Source organism: Zonotrichia albicollis, chromosome 6, assembly GCF_047830755.1.
Source record: "Zonotrichia albicollis isolate bZonAlb1 chromosome 6, bZonAlb1.hap1, whole genome shotgun sequence".
Lineage (NCBI taxonomy): Eukaryota > Metazoa > Chordata > Aves > Passeriformes > Passerellidae > Zonotrichia > Zonotrichia albicollis.
The window spans coordinates 17,382,374-17,410,013 of record NC_133824.1 but is presented as its reverse complement, the minus strand read 5'-3'; the positions used below and the strand labels follow the sequence as shown (position 1 = coordinate 17,410,013).

Sequence of the window (27,640 nt, the reverse complement as noted above, 5' to 3'; positions counted from 1 at the left end):
CATAAGGCTCAACAGCATGATGGCATGTTGTGCTTCACCTGTACCCATCTGTTTTCCACAGAAAGGGAGCTGAAATACTCTAGCTGGACATCAAGGGGATAGCCCTCTCTCCTCTCCTCTCCTCTCCTCTCCTCTCCTCTCCTCTCCTCTCCTCTCCTCTCCTCTCCTCTCCTCTCCTCTCCTCTCCTCTCCTCTCCTCTCCTCTCCTCTCCTCTCCTCTCCTCTCCTCTCCTCTCCTCTCCTCTCCTCTCCTCTCCTCTCCTCTCCTCTCCTCTCCTCTCCTCTCCTCTCCTCTCCTCTCCTCTCCTCTCCTCTCCTCTCCTCTCCTCTCCTCTCCTCTCCTCTCCTCTCCTCTCCTCTCCTCTCCTCTCCTCTCTCCTCTCTCCTCTCTCCTCTCTCCTCTCTCCTCTCTCCTCTCTCCTCTCTCCTCTCTCCTCTCTCCTCTCTCCTCTCTCCTCTCCCAGATTTACCTTGGCTGTGCACTCTGTTTTTAAACAGGTCCCACTTCAGCCCATTGTTGATCTGCAAACAAATGTTTGTTGAGGTAAAAATAAGAAATGTACTTTTTACTGTATCATACATCTCCTTTTCTTTTTCAACCCTGTTTTTGGTCAAACTGAGCACTAAACAAAAACCTGTTTTGCATTCTTTGGCTGTGTTTTAGCCTGTGTATGTAGCATGGTGAAGCATAGCTGACCCAGATTTACATAGGTATTTAGCCAACTTGGATTCTGTGATGGCACCACTGCCTTGTCTCAGGGCAGTAAACAAATCCAGGCACCCTAAGTTACACAGAGGGGTTAGACAGACCCATGTTTGCTTTCTGAAGACCACTACTTGGAGGGAATGGATTTATTTAAATTAATTTTGAAAGTATAACCTATTGTCTTTATGTATTTAATGTTTAATATTGCTAAGTAGAATTGTAGCCATTTTTACTGTATTTATTTAGTAATGCCTATGAGATTAGCATGTCAACAGGAAAAATCAATAGCACTTCAGTATAGACATGTAAAGACAGTATAATGCCTCACAGTCTTTTCACATTAAACCCAAACACCTCTGAGGTACAACTTTGCTTCTAACAAAATACTTTCCAGCCTTTTTAATAACCATATTTTCTGTGCTGGAAATGTTGTAGCAAATATTTTAGGATCAATTTAGTAGATGAAAAAATAATAACAACAATTTTTCTATGTCAAAACATTTTGAAAAATGTGAAGAACTAAGGAGCAAGTGCTGTTTTACGTCAAACCAAGTCCAAATTTTAAACCCCCCTTTCTGTTGTATTGACATTTAAAATGGGCTAGAAATAGAACTGAGGGTGAAAACACTTCCATAATGCAAGCCCAGTCAAAGAGATATTGCATTGTAATCTTGTGACTAAGGCAGTTTGGTCTGAGGGTTTGCTGATGTACTTGAAGCGTTTGGAAATGTTATTCTTTATTTTGAGCATTTTGAACTTTTTTGAAAGCCTGGGCTGAAGTTAGTATTACTCTCAAGTGATTGTTTAGAAGGCAAAACTTCCCAAAGTAGACAAAAAATTACTTGTTAGGAGCAATGAGTTTGCCTATATCAAATGAAAGAAATATTTGAAAATCTCCCCAAAACAAAACAATACTTAGTACAATGACCCTCTGCAGAGGCTTTAATGATCACTTGAACAATGGAATGTGATCTTTATTTCACTTGCACTATCCTTTCATCACTTTGCTGATAGAACTATGCTGTCTGAAAATTTTTCATGTTTCTGACAATGATCACTATAATTTTATTTCCAGTGCCATGTGTCCTTTCTGCTGTGCCTTGTGATATGACAATAGGACAGAGCTACCTGCCATTGCTTGGATCTGAGTCAGTCTCTCATGCAGTCTCTGTAGCTGTGCGGAGCTCCATTATACACTTCCATAATCTGATTTTACTTGTAAATTTGGATGCAGCAAAAACTTGTTCACTTACAGTACTTGGAATTGTACACATCAATTATCTGAAGGGATTTATTGCTTGAATTGCCATCATCTTGAGCTATTCAGTAGGTCCAAGATACAGACAGATTTTTCTGAGGGAGATGAAAAACGCATGTCTGACATAAAAGCAACCCACTGCTAAATTGCACGTCTCTGCTTCAACACAAAGGAAAAGCTGAGCCCTTCAAAGAAAAAGCAGACAGAATTTGGAGTGCTGAGCACTTTATTTTCACTATCACTAGGCTCAAAGATCGTATAATAAGGGAAAGATTCTATCACCTAATTTTCTCTTTGCGATTCCTGGTATGTCATTTTCTTGTAGGTAATTTTTTCTTTCTGGGAATAATTAGAAAGAAAGTTAGGCTAGGTCTGTGAAAATGCATTTTCCTTTGCATTGAGAGACTCATTCAAGACTATGAAGAGTCAGAAAGCCCTTTGCTTTTAAAGTATGGGAGAAAAGGAAATAACACTGGGAGTCTGAGAGCTGCTCCTTCCTGCAAGCTCTTTCTTTGACTTTGCCATGTTGTGCAATCTGAGATCTTGGCTAGCACCTTCATTTCAATGCTCCCTCTAGATCCATACATGTCTGCATACAAAAAAGTGCAAACAGTTTATTATTATTACCACACACAATTCAAATATTCAAGATGAGACTGATCTCCCAGCTTAGCGTCGCTTCTCCACACTCTTAAAAGATGGTCTGAGCTCAGGCACAAGATCATGCGCCCGCCTCAGTTCTAGTAATTATTGACCCGACCTAATGTTATTAAGTCAATGGGAACTTCTAATGAGTCTCAAAGGGCTTTGGGTCAGGATTTTTGTGCATAGTAAATCCAATGATGCATTAAGACACCCCTTAAATTTTGCTTTAAAACACTGACATTTGGAAAGGTCAGTACGAAAAAACCATTGAACTCATGATTTAGAGTAAGCAGGGCTAAAATAAGAAATTATTATCTCACAAGGATCTTGCTGTGTGCTTTACCATATTCAAAGTAAGATATTTACCTTCTTCAAAGATGGTAAGTGGAGAAATAAAATATCTCATGTTGCTTATGTTGTGCTATGAATGTTTCCAGAGTGTTATTTCAGTTGTTGAGTTTTCCAGGCACAATGCCTTAATAGGTTTTAACCTCAGTGATTGTTGGAAAAGAATGGCTCAGTCCTTCAGCTGGTACTTTTCTCTGGCACATTTAAGGAGTTAGTACAGCCAAGAAAATTAGAAAACAAAATAGCTCAACTAGGACACTTACTAGTCATTGCTCAATGAGAACAGCAGGCAAAGACAGAGCAGCTCTCACTACCTGTGCTAAGATTTTCTAAAATTTACAATTCACTACTGCACTTGCTGTTCAGTCAAGACCTCTCATTTTAAGTTTCAGCACTTAGTACACTAATGTATCATGATTAATCCTGTAAACTCCAGAAATAAGCTGATTTTGTTGTTGTTGCTGTTGTGATACTGGGACATGCAGTTACTGTGCCCTGAGCTAAACAGCTTGTAAAAGCATGCTCAGCTGGATGAAAAAAATCAGTTTGTCTTAGGACACTAAAAAGCACAAGTGATAAAATTCAGCCCCTGGAAGAATAAAAACTCCTGCAGCATTTGTACTGAATAAAGTTGGCTTTGTCATATAAATAAAAAATCAAAGGTGATAGACTCCACATTTGTGATCAGTGTCCAAGACAAACCAGATAAAGTAAAACCCATGTTTGAGTTGAAGTTACTGTACAAAGGAGAGTAAAATGACAAGTTTTTTGCAACTTGCACATGGTGTGATTCTTGAGCTGTCCCCAGGGCTGAGAGTTGGGCTCATTTATACTTTTGTATCCCTTCCAATTCAGGATTATGTGATTTCATTTTATACTCATTAGTTATTCCTTCACTTTTAACTTTCTGTAACTTAGTGTCCTGGTTTCAGCTGGGATAAACTAATTTTCTTTTTAGTAGCTGGTACAGTAGTACAGTGTTTTGGTTTGGAGTCAGTATGAGAATAATGTTGGTAACACACTGATTTTTTGGTTATTGGTTTGCAGCCTTTGGTTATTTGGTTTTTGGTTATTTGGTTATTGCTAAGCAGCCTTTACTCTCTGTCAAGGATTTTTCAGTGGCTCATGTTCTGCCAGTGATGAGCTACACAAAAGGCTGGGAGGGAGTCTGGCTGGGACAGGTGACCAGACTGGCCAAAATGATGTTTAATACCACAGAACATCATGCTCAGAATATAAACTGGGGGCAGTTGGCCAGGAGCAGGATGATGATTGTGGTTCAGGGACAGGCTGGTCATCAGTCAGCAGGTGGTGAACAGTTGCATTGTGCATCACTTGTTCTTTGGTTTTATCTCTCTCTCTCCCTCTCATTTTTATTACAATTATTGTTATGTTCATTTCAGCAATAAAACTGTTCTTATCTCAGTCCATAAACTCTATTTTTTTCTCCTTCCTGATTGTCCTCCCCATCTTTGGTGGGGATGAGCAGGGAAACGGACATGAGTGGGCAGCTGCAAGGTGCTTAGGGTACTTATTTGGCAGCTGAAATTGAACCATGACACTTAATTGCCTATATCACTGTAGAAAAGGTGACCTTCTAGAGCAATAAACTGGATGCATTCCTACTGGTAAGGTCTGCCTGGTAATAAGCCTGGCCTCTCAGTCAGGCTGAAGATTGCTGCGTTGCTGTGGGAACAGTGGATTGCTGCTGCTGGCTTGGGGAGGAGCGATTACCCAAAATATGTGACAGGGCTGTAAACAGCTGAGATGTATATTTGTCATGGAGCTGCAAGAACCACTTCAAGGACTGATGATGCCAAACGCTGCATACATGGAAGAAAATTTCCTTTGTCAGATGCAAATCCAGTGACTTTTGACAAGTGGAAACAAATGAGATACAAATAGTGTTCTGACACACCCTTACCAGGCACATTCCAAAACATTTCTGTGGTGAAGTAGAAACTACTATTAAGTTGGAGCAGACTTTCTAATAGTTAAAATGCTACAGAGTCAGGGACCACCTTTGACTACAGAAAATAATGAACAATGTGTATGCTGGCTCATAATATCATGCTAATAATATAATGAAAACTGAACTGAAAGAGAAAAATAGATTTCTGAAGGTTTGTTTGCTGCTTAATCCAAATATAAGTTCCTTCCTGAGACTCTTGTAAAGTTCTTGCCACAGGGAAGTCAAGGTACAGAAGATGGAACATCCTGCCACCAAATGAGACTTGAAATCTTGAGCAACTGCACAATGGAAATAAATGTTTAAAATTATCAAGGACAAAAGTATTAAATAAATAGAGGGTAAAACTTATGGGATCTCTGAATATAAATAGCTACTCAGAGCTGACCAAAACTGAAAAAATGCAAACACAGATGCAAGAAAACTGGTAAATATCGATTGTACCTCAGAGCACTAATTGCACCTGAATCTGGGTACAGCACTGCAGAGTTATTCACTTGTTCTAAACTTTATTTTCTGCTGTTCCCTTTCATGTAAGCTCTGTTCATCCTTCATGTATTATCTGACAAAGGAGGTTTCTACTTAAGAAGGTGCTGCATCTTATGCTAAAAAATCTTGAATTGGTCCCTGTAGACCACTGGAAAATATGCCTGTCATCTACTGAGTACACTTCTACTTACTTTCACAAATACTCCTTCTTGGAACACCTAAGGTCACCATAACTGATGGTCCCTGGCATATCTCTTCCAAACTTATTACTGTCAGATGAGATATTTAATTGGGGAAAAAAAGTGTCTTTTTGGATCTCCACTGGCTTATGGCTCATGAGATGGCACCTTACTATATGTTATAAGAACCAAATTCAGAACTATAATTATTGACAGTGTAAAAATGCATTTTGGTACAGCTGGTCCAGGGAAACTTGGCATCTAGAGACAGTTTTTATTATGGAGACAGCATCACTTGTAATGAGCATAGCTGAGAGGAGTGTCGGCCTTTACCTCTTAACCAGTGCAATAGTAAAATGAAATATTTACCATAAGGGCTAATTCAAGTGAAAAACATCTGACTTGCTGCATATTTGCCCTATTGCTATTGCAATTTGGTGGGTCCATCAAGTATACTGACAGTCTTGCAATACTGGGAGGGAGATAGCTCATGACAATTGTTTTGTACCTCCATCAGATAAAACTCAGGTGAAGCTGCAGCTTCAGTGAGTGCAGGATGGATCACAGATGGCTTATGGAAGTGCCCAAAAACACATTCTGAGGCTTTGTCCTGTCAGATGCTCACCCATCCTGCAAGGAAGCAGACATCCACCTGGGGCAGGTAGCTGGATGCTTGCACGTGTCACATCTCACCAAGAGGTGCCCACCACGTGTCACACACCTCACACAGCTGCTCTTCCCTTTGATGGTGATGCACTGGTGGGACTGCATGATCAGGGAGCAATTCAGTATCTGGTCAGATGAGATGTCTTCCAGGAACAGAATAAATCCATATGTTGGTGTAATACAGGAAAGACCCGAGTCAAAGGAGAGATAGGCACATACCATCCTTCCATTTACATGACTGATCCTATTTCATACAACCAGTGAGTAAGATCATGGACTTTGAGAGCCTAAACCTTTGAAGACCCTTCCCACTTCCAACTTCCCACTTCTAATCTCTCTTCACTAACCAGTTCAGGCTGGTGTGGGTTGAGTTGGATTCATGAAGATTAATAGCAGAGAACCTTGCTTTTGACATACATTTTTGATGTTAGAATCAGTCAGGCAAATGTAATTCATTGGTTCCTACTAAAGCTACCACAGCTGCACAGCGAGACCTGGAAGCACAACTGAGACCATTATCTCGTGTTCTGTTGAATGGAAAAGCAATGCACTCCAGCCTAAACCATGTCTGTTCTGCTGTCTCAGAGCCAGCATTGTTACCCAAATATCTGCTTGTCCAGCTGGGCACAGCAACCAGCTCTAGAGTGTTGTGACTATTTTAGCTCAGTCGTATAGGAATAGGGCACAGGTGACTTCACCATTTCTGTTTACATAAATCTGTGGGCATTTCCAGTGAGTTTATGCTCCAGCTGGTCTGTAAACTAAGTCACACCAGGCCAAGCAAGTTGTCACTACATCAGACTATATTTAATCCCACAGCATACAAGGGGATCAGACAGACTTTAATTTTAGGTCTTGGCACAGAGTCCAGTAAAACATTTAAATGGTTATAATGTATTCATTGTCTAATTCCTTTGAAAGGGAGCCTGTACAAAAAGGCAATTAAAGGCTAAAACAAACCCAAAAGTCAAAATTATGATGATGCTGAAATTAACACTCTAGTTCAGAAAAACATCTTAATGCTTTGAGGACTGTCACAGAACCATTGTGAGGGGCCATGGAATCATGCTTGCATGTTCTTTCAACAGCTTACAAACACCAAGGGAGTGATGTATTTTGTCTGGCCAGAAAATACAGAAAAATTTTAACTTCATCCTTCTTGGTTTTGTCCTTCAGATAGAAATGATAAAGTAGACAGTATTCTGAAGTTACAAGAAGCAGTGAGGCTGAAATTCATTCTGCTAAAGAAAGATTTTTAATGAAGCAGGAGCTAATCTAGAAGAATCACTTTATAAAAAGAGACTCTAAATAAAAATTATTAAACAAATATAATTTTCTACACACAAGCTTGTCACCTGGAAACTTTATTGTGCAGGCAGGCTGAACAATCAAACATGCATCTGTTTACTTTGAGCTCAGATGTCTCTTTGCACATGTAAATGATCATAAAATATGTGTCCTAGGACATACTATTGAACAGAGAAACTCTTTATATCAAGATGCCAAAAATGAAAACTGAAATTTTTGTTGCAGTAAAATCATTGGTGTTTCCCCCACTGGCTTCTATCCTGTTAGAATTTCATTTTTAGATCTTCTTTTTCAAATCACAATATCAGAAAGGATGCTTAGAATATTCTCCTGGAAGAATCTGCACCATGCCACTCTTACCTGGGTTGCTAAGAATCAGCTCAATTTTTGCTTTTTTCAAATGGCTGATCAGAGCATTTGTACCTAAAGGAGAGACTGATGATTGTGGTCTGAAGAGAAATGGGATATTTTCACCAGCAACAAGCTCTGCACCATGTATTTTAAAAGACCAGTGTGTACATTTCCCTGCAAAGTGACGTGCACAGCCTTGCACAAGGAACTAAAGAATAAAAATCCCTCTTTTCTTTATGTTTGTTATTCTGATTTCCACCTTCTAACAATGCATTTCATTCCTACTGTGTGAGCAAACCATCATTTACAGGTGACCTCTAACCGACTAAACATAATACACAACTGAATTTCGGATACCTGAAACCATTAAAGATATACTCACAAGAGCTTATTTCTAAAGAATTTATACCTATATCCACATAAGATTTTAGCAGTGATAATACATCAACTTTTACATGCCTGGCTGCCTAGTACAATCTCTAGCCCTGTGTGCAATGGGGCTCACTATACATCAAGAGGGATCAGCAAATTCAGCCTCCTGGAGGGGTGACCACCGATGGGAAATACTGAAGAGACAAATAAGCTTATCTTTTCACACCATTTTCAGTGATAGCAGTTCCTTGGGCAGTAAAAAGGCACTCTTTCTGACATTAACCAGCTATGTTAGTTATGTTTTACCTCTCCAGTTACTTATTATGGCTGGCAAGGTCCCTGTAGACTGTCTGGGAACAAAAGACACACTCATCTCCTTTGAGAAATCAGCTGGGTTCATTTAGACCATCTTCACTGTCTTCATAATTACATTTCTGACTGCATGAAGCAAATATAAGAGTCTTCCCACAGCTGGTTCAGGTGGCATAGCTGTGAAGACAAGTTTATCCCCTGGAGAGGGAGTACTGGGGTGCTCCTACTTCCATTGGCAGAGCTATTGAAGGAGCTGTTGATTGTACAGTCATGTATCAAATATTCTGTGCACTCAGGAAATTACCTACTGCTTCTGGTCACATTCTGTCTCAGAATCTGTTGCTTCACACTCCCCTTTTGATGTGGGTTTGGGATTCTCTATAGGCAGACACAGCAGGGCTCTCTGCACCTGCAGTGTACAAGTGTCCCTACAGGTAAGAGGTGATGGATTGCCTGAAAATTAAGAGAGTCATAAAATCAGCAATTTTGGCATTCCCTTCAGATTAGCCTTCATATTTGGATTTGTCCCAAAAAGGATGGTTTGACAGTATGTGGAATCCTGAGTTAATGGGCAAGTCCTTGGTGTCTGTTGAACATTTTTGCACACAGCTTGAGAGGAAAATTCAAGTGTATCTTAAATTTTCCTGCAGGTTTTTAAAATAGTGGAGGTTCTTAATTATATTATTTTGTGATGCATGTTTTGATCAGAGTGAATTCTTTCATAAAACACTTTTCATTAGGAATTTAAGGAGGATATGTTTTTAACATAGAGTGCAAGCTGTTGTTTATCAAAAATACTTGGAAGGATGTTTGTGTGGGATAGAATTAAATGCTCTTTGTCTCTCAGCCTACTATTTCAGGTCTCTATTTCCTTCAAAAGCAGGTGGGAGATGAAAGAATTTTTTCTTCATTTTGAAAAGCAAAAGAACAAAGTTATAATGTACCATTTACCTAAATGTTATATCTAATGGTATTTACAAATTTGTGTTGTGCCAATGTCACAATTTTTTTATTATGAACATAATTGTTCTGAGACAGTCTTTCAGTCCTGAATAATTTTATATTTGGCTTACTCATTTTGTCTTGCAATTAAATGTGTGTATGTTTTGATCTTTAAAGATGAATACTGGATATTATGCCAAGAAGTAATTGAATTGCTTTGCGTGCATTATTTTTTGCAGTTCAGACATGTTTAGCTAAACAGACAGTCTTGTTCTCTAATGGACATAATTTTATTTGGTTTTTAATGATTCTGCTATCTCCTTGATAGTGCGAGATGTCTCCTTTTAGGAGGTTAAGCACTGAGATAAAAATATATTCTTGTTCTTCAGAAATCATCACCTATTGGATTGAGAAACATGTAGCTGAACTTCATTTTGAAGGTTGTTTTAAACATTTTTAATCCTTGTAACTGCTTCTACTTAAAGCTTCAGCCAGTGTCTGTCAATGCACTCACAGCCAGAACACATTTTACACTAACTTGGCACTGCTGTATCAGGCCAATAAATCTGCTCTTTTTCACCAGCCCCACACCTGCACCATATCTTGTCAGTTTGTCATACTGAATTTTTGCTGCAGCTCAGGCATTATTTCAACTGAAGTCAAGTGCTTAACATTCAAGTTTTATGTTCTAACCATCCTTCATCTGGATCCATTATCTAAGCTTTCAGGTGTTTTGTGTAGCTGTAGCACCTCTTGATCACTTCCTCTTTTTTGATTTATGTTGTAACATCCCACAGTGCAGCTGAGTCCAAATCATGACTCATGTGTCCATATTTTGTATAAAAGCAATCATGTTAGAGTGATCTTTTTCACATTCTTTTTCATTTGTTTCCCAATCCTTTATTTCCTTTACACTTAGTCACTCATTAATGGGCACAAATGTATAAATCCACACACGGTGTTTATGATCTCATGGGGAAATCTTGCTAGACCTTATTGGTTTCTGAAAGAGCCTGACCACGAGCTAACACCAAGTCAGAACCTCAGAAAAGTAAGCAAATGGTTTAGACCGTCCAGATACCTTCCACATAGAAAAAAGAAGTGGAGTTCAGGGTTTCTAAGGAAATTGGGAAGAAATCTAAAATATTTAGGCACCTCAAATGAAAGGAAGCCTGCTGAAGGTCCACTGCAAATTTAAATCCTACAGTTCCCAAAGGATTTTCTTTTACTTTTTTTTTTTTAACTGAAGTTGTTTTACCTGCTGCAAGTGGTAAATATGGTTATAACTGCATCATCTTCCATTTATGGTTATAACTGGATCAATTAATGCACTGTTGCATGAAACTTACCTGAAATGTTTTTCTTCCCTGTTACTGCAGAGGAAGTGTGGAAGAAGGTGTTACAGAGCTTAAATGTTTTTTCTTTTGCTTCAAATTCTGCCTGGCCATCTGGGAATAAAGAAATCACTGGACTACATGCTTAACTAACTCTTACACCCTTCGTCAGTTCTTCCATTTAGCTCCACCTTTTACAGGTTCCAGTGCATGGGCGCCCATCTGGGCCATGGAAAGATGAATATGTTTCTGCCCATTAATACCCAAACAACTGAGGTTGTTTTAGCCCAAGCATGTTTCCAGTCTGTCTGTAACATTATGAAATGGTCTTCATTTAAAGACAAAGTCAATCATTACTGTTTGAAAAATATTGCTTTATGCTGTCAACTGGATCTCACCAATGCTATAAAATGGAGTAAATAAATAAATGGAACCAAGAAACCAAGGAAAGGCTTGATTTATAAACTCTGCATCTACAGAACTCCTTTGCATTTACAGAGATCCCCCTGGAACACGAAGAACTTTTCACAGCCTTTGAAAATCGTCAATTAATGCATGGCACATCAGTATGAGAGGAAGAAAAGGCCACAATGCCTGTGGCCATTGTTGGTACAGAATGTTATGTGGCTGTTTTCATCATTAATATAGAATTCTGACAGGTGATGAAAGAAAATGGTTGAAAACCAAGGCATTTCCTCTGAAGTGTGCATGTCCACATGCACACGCACACACACACACACACACACACATATACACTGCTCTTTTATCTTTTCTGGCTTGCTATGGGTTTTGCGTTGCTCCAAACTTCTGAGGAAGTACTTCTAAGGCAGTTGAACTCTTTTGTTCTTTCTCTTTCATTACTGATGTCAGCAGTTTTTAAATCCCACATTATCAAAATGATATTAGAGATAAGGTCTGGTATAATTAAATGCTGGATAACAAGTTTGCTCATTCTCATTTCACTTGAAAAGGCTGCTTTTGAGGGCTATTCACTGAAACAGAGAGAGAAAAAACAAACTGCAGAAAAAAAAGACCAGATTCTCTTTCTTCAGAGATGGACAGAGTAATCATCCACTTTGAAGTAATGTAGGTGAAAAAAGCCAAAACTTTGCTTAAATATGCATATCAGTTTTGATTAGTTAATGACTTCTTTCTTTGGACAATATATTTTATCCTAAATATACATTACGTCTGTGCTATAAGTTTGAGGGCAACAAAATACTAATGAAGTATGGATCTTGAAAGAGGCAGCTGTTTTTTGAATTTGCTATTGAAATATTTTAGAAAATACCAGGGAAAAGTCTTGTCAATTTTCCCTGATACTTTGTACTTGCACATTTGGAAACCAACTAGAATCCAAGATCTCCCAGTGTCCCACACCCATGAGAGCTTTCAATTCAGTGTCTGATACCCTGGAAATGTTAGTAAAGGCTCACAAGGACTAGTGATTTTTCCAAGATATACTTGTTTTAAATGCTCTGACTTTTCTTTTGGGACTTTTACTTTTGGAATAGCTTTGTCTGTACTACAAATAAAGTGGAATCTACTCCAGTTACCTGAAAAACTTTGGTGAAAGATCTTACTGAATTTAGAGACTGTGAGTTTTCTCAGAGCATTTCATATTTATCTGGAGTAGAAAAAAAATGAAAGAAGAACAACTCTAGATTGTCTTACCTTCTGAGAAGAAACAGACTTGATTGTGAAGAATTTAGAGTACTTCACATTCATATCCATGGCAATATGTAGGCACAGATGAGACAACAGTCCCATTTTCAGGGCCTTCAGAATACCGTGAAAACTATTTTTTGGATGCTCTGGAATAGTTTGTGCTTTTTCTTGCTTTGAAGGGCTCCTTGACAGATTTTTATAAGGTTGAGTTGTTAGCTAACTCAGACAGCCACACTAAAACTATGATTTTCTGTGACTGAGATTGCCTGTTTCTTTCAACTGAAACACCAACAAATTGTTTGTGGTTGAAAGTTCTAAACCAACTGAAAATGTGGCCTAAAAAGAAAGCCCTTGTTTTATGTAGGAGCAGCAGACTCCATTTGATCAGCCAAAACCTCAAAATGGCAAAGCAAGAAAAGGCTTAGGATGTATATCTACCACTCTGTTCCACTGGCCCAGTTCATGTGGATTTTTCACTTTTCCCCCTTTTTTAGGATTGTCTAAAAGTATTAAACAGTTCTGTATTAAACAGAAGCCTTGGGTACAGGTTGTTTGAGGTCTAGGTGGTGAAACAGAACTATGGAAGAAAACACACTCTGCAAGCCATTAAGACTAGCTCAGGAAAATGGATAATATAAGAATGGCACCACTGCTTTTTGTTTTTCTTGACCTCAGGGATTGCATAAGTTCTCAGGCTGTATCTGGGAATATGCAGCAAAAAGTGACAAAGAGCCACATCAGACTCTTGTTAGTTCTGCTAGTGTTTCCATGAACCCTTTGGAAGTCTTTGAACAAGTTACAGAGAATTTCCCCTCTTTGCTCTCCATTATAAATAGGTGGAAGCATGAGCAGCTCTGCAGTGCTGGTTCTGTCCCAGGCCTGTGTGAACGATGGGCAAAAGATGTACATGGGCAGATTGGAGAGGGGGGAGATAATTTATCCTCATTGCTGGCACGGGAGGAGGGGTGATCACCTTGTAGAGGCTGAGCACAGCCTGCACTGGGGCCAGCTGCTGCCTGAGCTCCATGGAGGGGCTGAGACATCTGACCCTCCATCCCAAGGAGCCCTGCATTGTTCCTTTCCATGCAAGTCAGAGGGGGAACATGGAGAGAAGACTGCTATGTCCTGCGCACATGCATGTCCTGTCAGAGGCCACCTTAGGGGCTGCTCCCTGTTTGCAGTGTCTAAACCACCATCACTTCTCAAAATGAGCTTCAGCTTCCTCACTTAACAATTTTGAGCAATGTTTATAACATGCACATTCTTGCATTTAATATTCATTAGTTTCATTTAATTTCTCTAGATAAAATCCCACATGATAAATCATATAATCTCTGCTCAAGGATTCAAATTATTTCTGCAATAATTTGTGCCTGCTGATATGTGAATTTGGGGGCGTTGGATCTGCTGGGTCCTTTAGAGGAAAGGTTTCAGCATGGGAGTCTGGGATGCAATCTGTGCTGGGGCTCTTGCTAACTTTCTTGATTCCTGTATAGTGGGCTCTAAAACTCAAAGTTTTAATTTAATGCAAGCTGAATTTGTTAAAGGGTTTGCAATATTCATTTAGCATTTTATAAGCTGTATTTGTGTTACCCAGTGTCCTGCAAAATCACTGATATTTGTGTGGAGAAAGGGCAATATCTGCTTATGTATGCTTAATGTAGAAAATGAATCCTCCTCAGGCCAAGATCTTTCTGTCTGTTTTTTAAACTTCAACCTTGGCTTGCAAAACAGTCGTGTATAATGTCTGAATTTGTGAAGTTGAGAAACTGAGATTAACTCACAAGAGAAAATATTCATTTGGGGACCTCATTCTCCTCTCCAGGGTGTCATTTAGCAAATAGAGGTGACCTACTAGCCCAATGGAACCATAGAAAAGGCATGGGTTTGAATCTCATGGAAATTCTCTTTTGACATGAATATTTCCTCATGAATGACAACAACAGAGAAAGCAACAACAACAAAGGTCTTAGTTACCAAAAACAGAAAGACAAAGGTACAGGTTTTTCCAGGATGAGGTTTAAAGTCCCGGACTGTTTCCTTTCCTGTAGCCTTGAGCTGCCAACATGAGAATTTGTACATGCAATTCCAAGCAATGCTGGCAAACAGACTATGTGTGGCTGGACTGATTGCAGTCAAGGTGTTTTGGATAACCGATTTTAACCTTCCATCAAACTGCTTAGCAGGAAATCTGAAGCTAAACACCAAATCTAATCTTGTTTTCCAGATATACCTTTCTTTCACATTCCTAGGAAATCAGGGAGTCTGGTTTTTGATTGGTATTAACTACTAATAACTGCTGGCTGGAGATTAAATGCAATTAATTTGCATCAGTTTTAAGAATTTCCTCATGATAACCAGCAAAACATACAGAATTCTCCATGTATCCAAGTAACTGCCACACACATTCTAGGAATTAGGAGTTTCAGGAAAGTCTTTTCCCTGCCTGAAATTCCAGATAGGTCCACTTACAAGCAGCTGTATCTTCATCACTGACACGGACATTCCCAGCTCCCAAACCACACAGCCACGGTGGGAGTGTGAGCCCTCTTGTCCTTACCACTTTCACACCATTGAAGAGGGAACTGCAGCAGCTTTCTGGAAACTATGCTAGTGTGCTTTACTGTTTACCAGCTGTATTAGAAACCCCCTGAATGAGACGCAAATCAAAATTAAGTTTTTGTTTTCGCAAGCTCAAGCAAGAAAAAGGATCCAGCATGTTTAGAAAAAAGTGAACCAAGATAATAACAAAACCACAGCCCTTGAATAGCTTTTATCTGCATTTTTATTCAGTTCAATATATTTTTCCTTCTATGCATTGTCATTCTCCACTCATAAGTATTTTTCTTAATTAAAGCTTTTGTGGTCTTTTGTAGACAAGATTTTGCTTTCCATTTAAAAAGCACAGAAACATAATCTTAAGCATTTCAGGCTTTTAATTAGATGAAGCTGAAACGTACAATGTATATAAGAAAATCACCAATAAATACATTTTATTTCAAAATTTTACACAAAGGGTTATTAATTTCAATTTGTGAATGGATGAATTATATATACCTGATCATTGATGGAATTTACTAGTAAAGCCTTCACATAGAGTTGTACAATTCCTAATTTTCCTACAATTAATTAAGTTTTCACAAAATATTTTTCAGTTGTAATTCTTTTTATTCACTTCACCCTGCGTTTGAGAGCTGTGATGCTGTGGTTTAACTGTGGTATTCCAGCACTAGGACACTTAAAAAGAGCAAATTTCCCAAATTTTTGATTGTCAAAATAATCAATCAATGGTAAAACTTTCATTGTGACAATTTGAAAGTGAAATCAGCATGTGAAACTTAGAGGAAGAAAGCCAGGGATAGGGCAGATGTTATAAGCAAAACCAGGAATAGAATATAACGTGTGGAATTTGGTCTCTCCTGGATTTAACAGAACGTTAATGTCAGAGTCTTGAGAGCACCAGTGACCCTAATGATGTTGACCAGACTCTCCTGGGACTCCCACCCACATCTTCTGCCCATGGGCCTTGAAATCCATTTTAACTCTGGCTGAGCCCCCAGTCCCTGTGCAAGCTGCACTGCAGAGATGTCTGTTCCCGGTCCCATTTCACTCTGGAGCCCTCGGACCTGTATTGCAGTCATGTGTCCAGTCTTGTCTGCTGCCCTGTCCCCTGCTGCTCCTGCTGGGACCCTCTGGATGGGGCTGTGGATGCACCCTGTTTCCAGCACCTGCTGCTGCCTTGCTGTGCCCAGGTGCTGCAGGACTGTGTCCTGGTCAGTGACAGCACTGTCTGGGCTGGGATCCCTCAGCTCCTACCTCACTCTTCCTTAGGATCCTATCCTTCCTGCTCCGTGACAATCCAAGACAGGAAATTTATTTTTGCCTTCCTAAATTGCTGTGTGATCTCTACATAATGCGCAGAAAAAGATAAAAAGAGGAATGGAAGTACTTCAAGGATGCCCAATACTCAAGGGAAAGGCAATCCACTCACTGCTTGGAGACTTGGAGCCTGCAAGTGATAGTATTGTGTCTGATGAAAGAGAGGCAGATGAAAGAGAGTCAGGATAATCCTCTCAACTGCTAAGAGACCTTTATCATTTAACATGAGTGCTCCAAACAGCAGGAAATTCTTTATTCTTGGTTAATGTTTAAAGGCTTCAAAGTACGATACTGTTATGGCTGTGAATGAAAAGGACAAATTTTGCTCACAAACTTAGCTCCAGCTTTTCCCTCTTATTTTCTATTCAACTTTCTTCTTTTCTCTAAATACTGACAAAATTGTTACTTTGAGAGACAATGACAGCAGCTGAAAACAGTTTGGTTGACTCCATGAACTCAGGTCATAGCACAAACACCTTGCCTTGTGTGGGTTGTAACACTTGTGTTTGCCACTTTATTGCTGGAAAGGTGGGAACACTCCAGCCTGCACAGCTCTTCTGAATTCCCAATTCCCACTTCCAGGAAACCCTGATATTAGTAAAAATATAGCTTATCTGGGAACCAAATGCATAAGTTTCCAAAAAATTTGCCACGGACACAAGTTTCTGTAAGTGGTCTATTTTAGAAATAATTTCTTTGTTTAGCTGGGGTATTTCCCTGAGAGAACAGAAATAGCTATACTGATTTTTGGATGCTGTCAGTCAGGAAGATACTTTAGATTTCTTATAATGTTCCCCACTCCTGGGAGCAGCCAGTTCTCTGCAGAGGAAGCAGGAATCTGAGACTTGATGTGACATCCCAGAAGCAAATAAGTTCAGAAACTCCCTGGAATCAGCTTGCATGTCAGCAGTGATTTAAGGAGGTAAGGATTATTTGTGAAGCAGCATTTCCTTAAAGAAAAAAACAAGCCCCAAAAACACTGACCCTCTCACTGCACTGTTTTTTGTGGTGCTGGCGCAATAACAGCTAATTACTAAGATGTTAGTGAGTAGTTAATTATTTATACAAAGTGGGATGGCTTCAGCAAGAGTTACTCTGGTGTCAGAACACAAGGTGGGACTTAGTCTGTATTTTAAGATAAAGTTTGGAAGGTTTTAAAATGTGTCTCTTGCTTTCCTGTGACATACTTAAATCCCTGTGAAACAGGATATTCTGGGGAGAATCCAATTTTTTTTTTTTAAATGAGCTTATCTTCTTCCAAGAAATGTATTTAGTAGGTGGTACTTGAGCAGCAGCAGACATATCCCACAGGCTTGGAGTCAGTGTGTACCTTCATTCCAGAGACAAAACTTGCTGATATTGCTCTTGAGCATCCCTGGCTAGCAATGCCAGAGTTTCTTCCTCAGCTCCCTGGTTTCTGGAAATCCTCTTCTTTGATACATGTGTTTCATTCTCTGTTGTCCAAGGCACATGAGCACCTATTCTAAATTCCCCTAAACACCATGACTGCAGCTCTATTGGTGTCAAGCATCTCCCTGTGTTATTCTGAGAAACACAGCCAAGGTAACTTGTGGAACAGTCTAGGATCAGACCTGCAAAGGAACACAGAAAATCCCCAGAGGAGTCAGGTTACTCAGCTGAGTCTGGCAGAGTAGTAACTACACCATTAGACAGCCTCCTCTCTCAGGTACACTGCACAAAGGGATAATGTGAAAGAAGTAGTTGTAGATTAATGAGATTCATCTGGAACATCAAACAGAGGATTTTCCCTTGAGGATTGTGATTAGAACTTGCATACTTTCAGTGTAGCAAATCTGTATCACTTTAGTCTCTTAGTATCGTCAAAGTCTAATTTTGGCAATATTGGGCTGTGGTAGCTAATTACGTAAAAAGTAGAACAATATATCTATCTGTACAGCTCCTTTTCCCAGAAAAAAAAAAAAAAAAAAACAACAAAACAAAACCCTTTCTCATCCCATTCTATTTGGTTGTCCCTTTACAGAATCTTATTACTATTATTTGCACATTTCTCACAAATACAATGAATGCCACCTTCACAGTAAGCTGCTACTGCCATTGTTCACACTACTTCTTGATATTTGAGAAAAAATCCACTATTAAGATAATAAAATAACAACACAGATATAGGATTTAACATCATTGGATGATATTTCAAGCTTCAGAACATTTTATGTTTCTTCAGTCATCTACTTTCCCAGGGTGATTTAGTCCATTTTTGCTCTTGTATTCTAATAGCAACTGTAGCAGAAAAGCCTATTACCATCTGGACAGGCTAAAATGCTGCAGCTTCCCTCTAAAGATGCAAATTTACATACATGGATTGATGGTGACATCTTTGTCACAGGAGGTAGAGACGCCTGCTAGGATCAAGCTTGCAGGATTCCTGTAAGCTGATTCAAAAAGCAGTGGTCTGCCAGAAAAGATAGATGAAAAACATTATACCAATCTATAAATTGTCCATTGGCTCCTCATTGGAGCCTGGTTTTAATTCAGTGCACTGTTCCTTATCTCTAAAGCCTTAATATTTAGTTGACTCTGAGAACATCTATTTTCTGCCTGCTTACACGAAGCTGCAGCTGATGATTTTTTTAGACTTCTCTGTTCTAGACTGAAAGATGAAGGAGGCAGTGGCACAATGTATTATTTCTTTCCATTTCCCAAGTTTATAATTTTTCCCTTTTAGACTGCAATGTATGAATTCAGATTTCCCCATCACAGAACATGATCTGCAAAATCCTCCTCCATATGCAGTTATGACAGTTTTTTCATTACTTTCCTATCAAAGGAAACCCCATGTTGGCATTGGTAAATGTATTATTAGCTCTTTTCATGAAGAATTCTGCCAGATATAATGCTAAGACATGTTTTAAAAATATCTCTAATAAAAAAGAAGATATGAAACAGAAGCATTTTAATGTGTTTTAGCTGAATTCACAATAAAGTCTAATGTGCTCATGTCTGATATATTTATGCCATCCAGCAGCTTTTTATTTCATAGAAAGTTACCAACTGGATGCAGCAAAAGGACAGCTGTACCTCAAGGTTTTTTGGCAGAAAATGCACCTTGAATACTTGACAAGTACTATGCCCTTTTTCTGCAAGCAATGACAGATACTAATGCAGTTGTGTCATTTCTAGATTTCAGCCTCAGTCCTGAAATTATTACATATGTGATTAAATTTATTAGCACTTACAATCATAGTTAAAGCAGTGGACTTATTAAAATAAATTACATGCTTAAATGGTTGCAACAGCAAAGTCTTAAATAGCAAGAAGCTGCTTATTATATCTATTTCTTAGGTTTTTTTGTCATAAGGTGTCTTCAGATACTGTTTATATGAATAAATCTTTGTTCAGCATGGTTGTTGCTGCATACAAATGCAAAGGTATTCTAAAAATATAAACTGCAGCAACTAAAGAAGCTGAGAATCTGTATGGACTCTAAGATGGATCAGGAAATGCATTGGGATACCAGCTCCCATCTACCTTATGACATGAACTACATGAATATGCAGAAGAGAGAAGGCTTTGTGTCAGAAATAAAGCAAACACCCTCCACCACAGATTCTTTTCTATAGATTGTGATGAAATGCACTGAGATTGCAGCAGTGATTAACCATTTTCTTCCAAGCATCTTAAAACTGAGTGAACAATCTGAGATGAAACTTGCCCTGGCGACAACAGCAGGTATCCTACACAGTATGTCTTATTAAAAGATGATGGTTCATATAAATCTACCCTCAAGATAGAGGATTTCCACTTCTTGTGCAAGAATTTTGGTCTATATGGCCATGTTTTAGAGCAGGTTAGTCTCTGTGAAGAAACTCAGTCCTACAGCACACACTAGCTTTTTCTCTCACAATACAGAGATGATATCTGTGTCCTTGCTGGGAGATCTCAGGAGGCTGCTGACTTGTGGAACCCTGCCAGCCTTGACACTAGGCTGGGAAATAGACTGAAGAGATGGGAGAGTTCTGTAATTTTGCATGGAAAAGGTTCCACGTATCTTTAGAATTTTAATGACTATTTTTATAATGCCCACAGATTTTTGATTCTCCTACGTATTTACAGAACAATTCTAGGAACTCAATTCATAAGTCTGGTGTTGCTGGTATATTTTCTCCTTCTAGATTTTGTTTCAGCTTTTGAACCCTTCCCTTTGTCAAATCATTAAATTTAGACAACCAAAACCCTGCTCAGTTGGTGCCCAGCTGTGAAGAAGCCTAAAATTTATGGAGAGGTGAGTTTTATTATTAAATGGCTTCACTGTATCTCATGAAGCTGAGCACGCTCTCTCTGTGCTTCCTTTAACTGGTGACATCTGGTGCTAGTCAGGTTTAATTGTAACTGCTTTGGAAAGCTGGAATCTTTCTTATTTCATTTAGCCTGAATTAATCTTCCTTAACAAGCACTCAAAACAGCCCTTTTCCCTCTAAGTATGTTGGCCACAGAGCCATTGTTGTGACTTATTATTGGGAATCCTTTTTCTGCCTAGCAAAATTGAGACAAAGATTCCTTGATTCCTCATCAAGTTTTTACTATTCTGCTGCCTTGCATTTATAAAGCTCATATGAATGGCTACAAGCAAATGTCCTTCCTGTAGGTCACCCAATTAAGAGCTAGTTCACAGAACCATAAAATTTTATTAATACAATCCTTTGGCTTAAACTATTTTAATCTAAAAGCTTTTTTATATTGCTAGTAATATTTTTGAGTATAATTGCAGTTAATTTACAATAATTAGAGAATTTATGGGTCTGAGTCTTATATTCCTGTGTATATTTAGCTCACCAATATTTCAATGTATAAACATCAAAATATCTTTAAAAATCCAGTGTTCATTCACAATTTCTCCAGCCTCTTGAGAATTTGTAATGCTCTTTGCCCCTCTGCTTTCTGTCATTTTGGATTGTAAATTTTTGAGGCTGAGAGTTCTGTTTCATTGCGTCTCTATGCAGGATAACAGGACAGTGTTTTTCCTCAGGCTCACTGGATGTTATTACAGTACAGTCTTTACAAAAATAAGTAATGTAAGACCCCAAACTGAGGCTGTAATGAATGGCTGCTCACTTTCCTCTGTCTGGATCATGTGTTACCATGGAAGGTGGAAGGGAAGGAGGCTCACCCACTTCTTCCCTCCCTTTTCATCTCTGTTATGGAGGGAGCTCAGCATAGGAAGGGAGAGTTGATGCTGTTAGAGATGGCAAAGATGTTTTCATAGATTCATAGAGATTACACCTCATAGGGATCATGCAGTCAAAACCCCTGTTGAACAAATAAGTTCTCTATATTCAAACCACAAAGCATAATTGATCTGAAGTCTTTATTTGCTCAGAAGAGTTAATTGTTGTATGTTACGGGCAGAGAACAGGAGACCATAAAGCACTGCCAGTCCTGGAGCTTACAATATTTTTGTGACAGGGAGGTATTGATGTGATCAAAGAAGGTGAACAACACCTTTAGCACGCAATACAGAGAAAAAAGAGAATTTTCCTTTTTCCAGCTGCTTCTGTGAAAATACTTTATCAATTAATCAGGTATTACTAGAACACAAAACCAAAGCTGATAATCTCAGGTCTTGGGAAAGCTGTGCTCTTCTGCTCCATGCTCTATGTCTTTCTACAGACGGCACAATGTTTTACAGAAACATGGAGGAACAAATTGTGGAATGCATGTAGACTGTAATGGAGGAAAAATTTTCTTATTTCTGATCTTTGCCTACAGGGATTTGGTAAGAGCTAAGCTTTTCAGGCCATTAAAAAAAATATTTAACTTCTTATTTAATTGGCAAGTCATAGAGATCATTTGAATGATCATGCAGTGCTCAACTACCCCAGCTGCCCTCATATTGATAACAGCATTTTTAGAATATTGTCAATCTTTGTCAGCAGTGAAACATGCTGTGTTTCATAATTATTATTTATAATTAAGGAATTGGTAAAAGAGTTATAAGGGCATGCTGACAGCAGTTAACTTAGTAGCAAACCTGAAATTGGCCATAATTGCTATAATAAATCAATTTGACCAGTATTATTGCTACAGTAAAACTAATAGTCTGTAAGAGCAGTATGTGATTAAAGACAACTCCCTCTCAGATCTTAGTGACTAGAAATTTAGAATGTGAAAATAAATTCTTAATGTGGAATATAAAACTAATAGAGCTGCTGATAAAAACTGAGGTTAAATCTTTCCCAAATTTTTAACAATCAAAAAACAAATTTTTAACAATGGAACAGGTGGGATGAATAACAGGAAAGCTTGGTCAAATTTTGAGGCTGACAAGAAAGCACAAACCAGCATGCATGCTACCACCCAAAGCTGGCAGCCTGAATGCCTAAAGCAGTCTCAGTGTCATTAAGCTCCCTGCCCTGACAGCGCTGTGGGAGTTGTGTTTTTACATCAGTGAGGGAAGAACAAGGGAGACTGCTGGAATGATACCACAATGAAACAATAAACCTTACCCTTTCAGCTGTTCTACCCAGAGCACTGGATTAAAACTAACTTTAGGATCAATCAGCGCACTGGCCAAACTGTATCTTCAAATTTCTGTTTGTTCCAAACAAATTTTTTAAACACAATATCTGCATTTAGTGCCAGCCATGGAACTCTGAAGTGTGTCTAGGACTTTTGGCCAATTTTGTCATGAGAATACCCACATCACTCTTGCCTGCAAGAAGCCATATTCAAAAGCAAAGGATGGCTCTTCTCAAGCCATATTTGTCATGTTCCTTGCATGTAACCGGCCTTGAAATTGGGAAAGGACACATGACTAATTTCTCTTGCAGACTGTGTTCTGTTTCATATTGCCCAGGCAGCATTGGATACTTTGCTGTAGTGTAAATATTTCCAAATTCCAAACGTATCAGAAGATGAGTGATGGACCAGTGGCAGATCCATGAGAGCTTACTCTACACATTTCACCGGCCTATTTTTTCCCTACCCCTTAGAAGTGTACCTCAGGGTACACTACAAAGTGTTATCAATTTATAAATAGAGGAAGGGAAACTTTTTGGTGTATATTTATTGGTCTCTAAAAACCGGTAAATCTTCCTGTATCCATGTACAAGCCCAGTGGATCTGGAAGTTCACCAAAGTAAGAGCTGAAAATGTTAAGTAAAAATTCGAGTTGTTTTTTAAAAGTTAAAAGGTTAAAAATACCATTTCCTATCTCTATCTTAAATGCTTTAAAAGTACTGACACGTTGGTTTGTAGTGTATGTTGCATATTCATTTAAAATAAACTAACCCAGAGTAAAGATTAAATTATTTTGAGTAAGCCTTTCCAACAAATACAAGAGGAAACAGGTTTGTACGTGTATGTGAAATCAAACTGCACTCAGGAGGATTATTTACTGCCTTTCTTATGAGAAAGAAAATAAATTCATGCAGACTATAAAATCATAAGAGCAAAATCAATGCTAAAATTAGGGACTGAATATATAAGAAATATGCATAGAACAAAAATTACAGTGAAGCAAGAAGCCACTGCTCCAGTTTTCAGCTGATTCATTACCAACTTCATTAAACTGCTAAAAGGAGAAGGAAGGTCAATGGTTGCTGTTGCAAAACTCATCTTGCTTTTACTTTATTCATAATTTTTTTAATAAGAACTATTCACATTACCAGGTGTTACAGGAGCACATACCCTTCTCTCTCACCAGCCCATTTGTGTGCATCTTAAATTCTGACACTGAGAGCTTGCCATTGATTCCAGCTCAGAATAGATGTCCACAAATTACAAACTGCAGGACTAATACCACACAAGTGCAAGGAATGTATTGAGTTTAATTAAAAATTTATAGATGATGAAATAATCTTTCATTCTTGAGAGAGTATAGCAAGTAATGTTGTTGAAGCTACCTCTACCTTGTTTTCTTGGAGTGGCCACTCATGGAAAGGATGGAAACTTACAGTCCACAGGGAAGCTTGTATGAATTACAACTGCTGAAACATGATGAAGAGGAAATTTGGACCCTGGTAGAGGAGAGCCTGGGTGTATTTACTGCATATCTGCATAAAGATACAGAAAGAAAGAAAGAAACAGAATTACTTTACAATGACTTTTAATTAAACAGACCTGAAACAAAGTGGAATGTGTATTTCAGTAACTCTCCAGCCCTGTAATTTAGCAGAGTATACAAAAATTAGGACCAAAGGCCTTTGAAGTTAAAGATGTCTGATGATAATTTTATCCATTAGGATGTCAGGTACTGGTGTCACTCATTATTCAGCAGAAATCTGATTCATTAATCAATACATAGCTCACTTTGATGATATCAAAGGTGAATATTCCTCCACAGAGCTATATGGCTTAAAATATCAACATTGTAACTTTAAGACTTGTCTTTTATTTCTAAAAATGCTATCCAAATTACAAATGTTTCAGGCAAAATTTTTTGGCAAATGGAGTGTTATCAGCTTATGAGAAGTTAAAAGATGAAGCAGGGTTCTCTAAGAGTCTCCTTCATCTCTTTTATATCTCTTTTATGGAAGGGACTTTATTTAAAGATGATAAGACAGCAGGTTTAAAATGATCTCATAATATAAATGTTAGGAGTCTCCAAAGTTTTTTTTAAATTTTTCTCTCCACATCAGAAAATGAGTCTGGTGCTGCTTTGACTGAAGTCAGTAGAATTGTCCCTATTCAATTGCACTCTAAACCTGCAATGGGATTTGCTAATGCATAAAAAGTCAAAGCCAATACTATTGATATGCAAAGGGCTTTTATGATGCATGGTCAATAATGAACATTTTCCTTTCTTTTTTTCTGGAAGACCTAATTTCAGAATCAGAGGAATATTCAATACCAAACACCTATTTAAAAAGGGCAATTCTGCAACCAAGCTAAACATTGAAAATCTGTTTCAGACCAGCTTCTGTGGCATTAGATGATACCTAAAGTGCATGAAGATTGCAGCATTAGGGCTGATATGAATAGGGCTAACAATGACAGAAGGAAACAAATAAAGGCCATTCAGAAGAAATGCCTTCAGAAAATTCCCCCTTCCTGTTCTTCTGTAGTTGTTATAAAATAAAATCTTAACTTTCTGATCAATTCAAATTCGTAAGTGTGAAAATAATTCTGCCTATCCCACAGCATGATAGAGGTCATGGGACCACAGCTACTGAGAACTAAAAACTCAGAACTTTGCTGTCCATGAGGCCACCAGGGTACTGCCCACTGTTCCTTTAAAGTGTTCCAGAAATAAATGCAGAGATAGAAATGGGAAGGAACTGCAGTGGCAATTGGTTTTTTCACCACTGCTAATGCTATACTGCAGCTCAGACTTTTCTCCACACATTCTCCCATATTTACAGATAGCTGTTCTAGTCTGGGGAAGCTAGAAAAGCTGCAATGTGATATACTATGTCTATAGTCTCTCTAGTCTAACTAGAAAACCCCATCTTTATAGTCATGGGTTTATTACCTGAAGATCATGTACTAGCACAATGTGATGTGTTTATTATCATCAGTAGAGGGAATGTTGAGTTCTTTGTTCATTCTCCACAGTCTGCCTCAGATAAAATACTGGCTTTGGGTAGTTCAGAGAAAAATTTACACAACTGGATCAGCATACAATACATTTTATTTCGATAACCTTAAAATAATAAATATCTTTTAGTCATTATACGTTTTATAAGGGAAAGAAGTAGTCACACCTAGGTTTATTCCCCTTCTCCTGCATGGGAGTCTTTGTGGGAATCCTGAAAAGCCACAAAACATTTATTTTATCTGGGTATGCCTGTTTGTATTTTAAAAAGACCTGTCTCCCACTTCTCATCTCCTGTGTACATCTGCTGCTGTCTGTGTTGTAGGGTAAAATTTAAGAGCCTTGGCCATGCCTAGAGAACACATAAAGACCTCTGCTCCCTGTGGTTTCCCCTGGAGCTTAGAGGCTGGCATCCAGATTTCCCAGCAGCTAAAGGCAGGAACTGCTGGCTACTGAAATGCATTCTGACAAACCAGGCATGGCCACAGCCCTCAGGGCTCAGTGCACAGCCCCTGCAGTAGTGATTGCCATTATTCATTCAGACAGCAGAATATTCGATTACATAGGCTACTCCTAAGGTGGCTTGCACACTGCACAGCTCTTAATTTTCTGTTATTCATGTGTTTGATCTCAGAAGCACCAGTGGAAAAGTCATCTTTTGGGGGGAATGAGGGGCACAGCATCCTGTGGACAAGCAGGTTTCACAGGATGAGAAGTATGTTAAATGCATGCTTTGACTTATTACCCACCAAACCTAACAGTAAAAACCCCACAGACTGTTTGGCATGAAAAATGGAGTGATGCAAACTACTTGGGAAGAGATGCACAGCATGACAGCAAAACAGGAAAAGAGAAAAAATGAAAGTTCTATCTGAATGGTGGTCTAAAAATTTTGTTTCTTAGCACACACTATTTGAAAGATTGAGGGGAGCAGAGTGTGTCTAACATCCCCTGTAAATATGCTAACAAACTTCCTGTTCAAAATAGTGTTCTGTATATACAAAATCCAGGGCTTGCCTTTAATATTCAGTGGAGCATGACATACCATACCAAGCCCCTCTGGGCATGTCTAAATCAGTGGTTCAATCTGGATCACTTTTAAAGTGTATCTCCCAATATCTCTGTTCAGTTCTCTTTTATTCACACTGCAAAGTGGTGCCTGGGTGCAAAAACTGTGTGTGCTCCAGGAACACCCCTCATGTACTGCCACCACAAACAGGCACTAAATCAGGGCACTGTATTTGTGCTAGCCCAGGCTCTATCCCACTACCAAAGGATTAGTTCTGAATGGAGCCAAAAAATTGTGAGTCATTACTAATATAGGAAGGTAAACATGGATGCTATCTATAACATTTTTCTACTTTTCACACCCTCTTTCTAATCCAAGAGCTCAAGACTGAACATCTAACAAATGCATGTGCTTTAAAACTGCCTACTTTTCTGTAATTCACTGGCATATTATCCTACTCAGCTTGCACTCTAAGGTGATGTAAGCTACATTATTGATTGTGACACAGAGATGAAACAGCCATTCACCATCCCTTCCTGTTTTGTGACCTTGACCTACTCATCTTCTTCTTAAATAGTTTTGGAAATTGCAAAACACATTTCCTGTCTGAAAATTACAGCAACTGGATAAATAAGAAATGAAGTGAAAACAGTTTGTGATTTTTGTATCAAAAGAAGATTATATGCATAGATAG

The 27,640-nt window shown here is 38.6% G+C and overlaps 1 long non-coding RNA gene across 1 annotated transcript in view; it reads right to left on the bottom strand.

Moving 5' to 3' along the window:
• Positions 1–27,640, bottom strand: part of LOC106629449 (uncharacterized) — a 69,898-nt gene that overhangs the window by 34,327 nt on the left and 7,931 nt on the right. Inside the window, exon 2 of the long non-coding RNA XR_012580734.1 lies at positions 24,313–24,456. This is a non-coding gene — a long non-coding RNA (uncharacterized LOC106629449). The remainder of the gene's footprint in view (positions 1–24,312; positions 24,457–27,640) is intronic.